Source organism: Penaeus japonicus, unplaced genomic scaffold, assembly GCF_977035675.1.
Source record: "Penaeus japonicus unplaced genomic scaffold, GWHDUDI00000001_assembly GWHDUDI00000012, whole genome shotgun sequence".
Taxonomy (NCBI): Eukaryota; Metazoa; Arthropoda; class Malacostraca; order Decapoda; family Penaeidae; genus Penaeus; species Penaeus japonicus.
The window spans coordinates 1423620-1426119 of NW_028234414.1; the positions used below are offsets into that span (position 1 = coordinate 1423620).

A 2500-nucleotide genomic window follows, 5' to 3' on the forward strand; every position below is an offset into this window, starting at 1 on the left:
CTTCCACATCCCCCCTTGCCCTCCTCCTCCTCAATACCACTAATAGTGATAACAGCACTTACCAACCACAATATCAAAATGATAACAACATTTACCATACGCAGTGACGTACCCCCCACCCCCCCCCACCTCCCGAGTTCCTTCCACAAGAAATCCACAAGGAAATGGATGAGCTACGGATCCTGCTTTGAAGGAGGAACAGCGTGGCTGGCAAGACTGCGGTCATCTGTGGGGGGTGGGGGTGGGTCAAGGGTGGGGTGGGGTCAAGGGTGGAGGGGGGTGGTAAGAGAGAACGAGAGAGAGAGAGAGAGAGAGAGAGAGAGAGAGAGAGAGAGAGAGAGAGAGAGAGAGAGAGAGAGAGAGAGAGAGAGAGAGAGAGGAGACAGAGAGAGAGAGAGAGAGAGAGAGAGAGAGAGAGAGAGAGAGAGAGAGAGAGAGAGAGAGAGAGAGAGAGAGAGAGAGAGAGAGAGAGAGAGAGAATAAAGAGAAATAGAGATAGAGAAAAAAAGAGAAGAGAGAGAGAGAGGAGAAAAGAAAGAGAAAGAGAAAGAGAGAAGAGAAGAGAGAAGACAAAACAGAGAAGGGTGGGAGCGCAGCAAAACAGAAGAAAGAAAGAGAGAGAATAGAAGAGAGGACGCAGGGTAAGGGTATCGCAGGGAGGAACAGGGATAGAAGGTGGGAGGGAGGAAAGAAGAGGGATAGGAGGAGGGAGGGAGGGAAGGAGAGAGAGAAAGAGAGAGAGTGAGGAACAGGGATAGCAGGTGGGAGGGAGGGAGGGAAAGAGAGAGAGGGAGAAACAGGGATAGCAGGTGGGAGGGAGGGAGGGAAAGAGAGAGAGAGAGAGAGGAACAGGGATAGCAGGAGAGACAGAGATAGAAGGAGGGAGGGAGGGCAGGAAAGAGAGAGAGAGAGAGAGAGAGAGAGAGAGAGAGAGAGAGAGAGAGAGAGAGAGAGAGAGAGAGAGAGAGAGAGGAACAAGGATAGCAGGAGGAACAGAGATAGAAGGAGGGAGGGAGGGAGGGAGGAACAGGGATATCAGGAGGGAGGGAGGGAGAGAGGGAGGGAGGGAGGGGGGGGCAGGAGAAGAAGGAGAGGTCCGAGAGATAACGCTAATGAGAACTCCCGGTCGTCCAGCGATAACCACACGCCAGGATTCCTACCTGCCGCTGATCCGTTGCGTCTGGGCCTCGAGCAGGGGGTTCTTCTTCTCCTTCTTCTTCTTTCTTCTTTCTTCTTTCTTCTTTCTTCTTTTCCTTTTTCTTCTTCTATTTCTTCTTCTTCTTCTTTTTCTTCTTCTTCCATTTCTCCTTCTTCTTCATTTATATATATATATTTTTTTCTCTTTACTTCTTTTTCTTCTTACTTTTCTTCTTTGTATTTCTTTCTTCTTCTTTTGTTTTACTTTTTCTCTTGATTCCTCTTCTCCTTCTCCTCTTTTATTTTTCTTTCACCTCACCCCCTCCCTCTTTTCCTCAATACGCATATACATCAGCGTGTGCGTGCGCGTGCTTGTAAGACGTGTGCGTGCGTGTGTGCCTCCGGCCTTACGTACCTTTCTGACGGAATGTGAGGCTGCCGACCGAGCTACCGGAACCTATCATAATTTTGTATCGCGAAGGTGATCTGGGATTTCGAAGGCGGGGGGAGGGAGGGAGGGAGGGGGAAAGAGGGGAAGGGAGGGGGAGGGAGGGTGGAGAGAGGGGGAGGGAAGGTGGAGAGAGGGGGAGGGAGGGCGGAGAGAGGGGGAGGGAGGGAGGGGGAGGTGGAGGGAGGAGGGTGAGGGAGAGGGAGGAGAGAAGGAGAGGGGCAGGGAGAGAGGGGGAGGGAGGAGGGAAGGAGAGGGGCAGGGAGGGAGGGGGAGGTGGAGGGGGGAAGGAGAGGAGAAGGGAGGGAGGGGGAGGTGGAAGGAGAGGGGAAGGAGGGGGAAGGAGTGGTGTGGAATATTGTGAAGGATTTTTTAGGGGTGGAGAGGGTTGCTGATACTTATGAAGGAGTAATCTTTATTTCTGGTCCACACGTTCATAAACACACATACAACCATACAAGCACACACACACACAAACATACAAACACACACACATACAAACGTACAAACACATACACACACACACACACACACACACACACGCAATCCACACTTACTTTACTCTTCGTTGCCTAGTATTCGTATTAAATTATACAAGCACTATACTTCGAAATTACGAAATATGATTTGAAAGTTTCTATTTATCATCATTATTAGTTTATATTTATCATCATTATCAGTAGTAATTGTGGTAGACACAGTGGTAATATATATAATAGTTGTAGCTGCAGTAATTGTGATATTAGTAACACTAGTATTTTTGATAGTACTGGCGATGGCGATTGATAGTAATATTGATACTGATATTAATACTGATATTATCATTATGCTAACGATAAGATGATAATAATGATACAGACAATAATGATGATCATTATAACGCAATTCATCAGTATTCGACCAGAAATAAAATCG

At 48.0% G+C, this 2500-nt stretch overlaps 1 protein-coding gene across 1 annotated transcript in view; it reads right to left on the reverse strand.

Moving 5' to 3' along the window:
- Ser (protein serrate) overlaps positions 1 to 2500 on the reverse strand; it is a gene marked incomplete in the record, with an annotated part of 190778 nt that overhangs the window by 164088 nt on the left and 24190 nt on the right.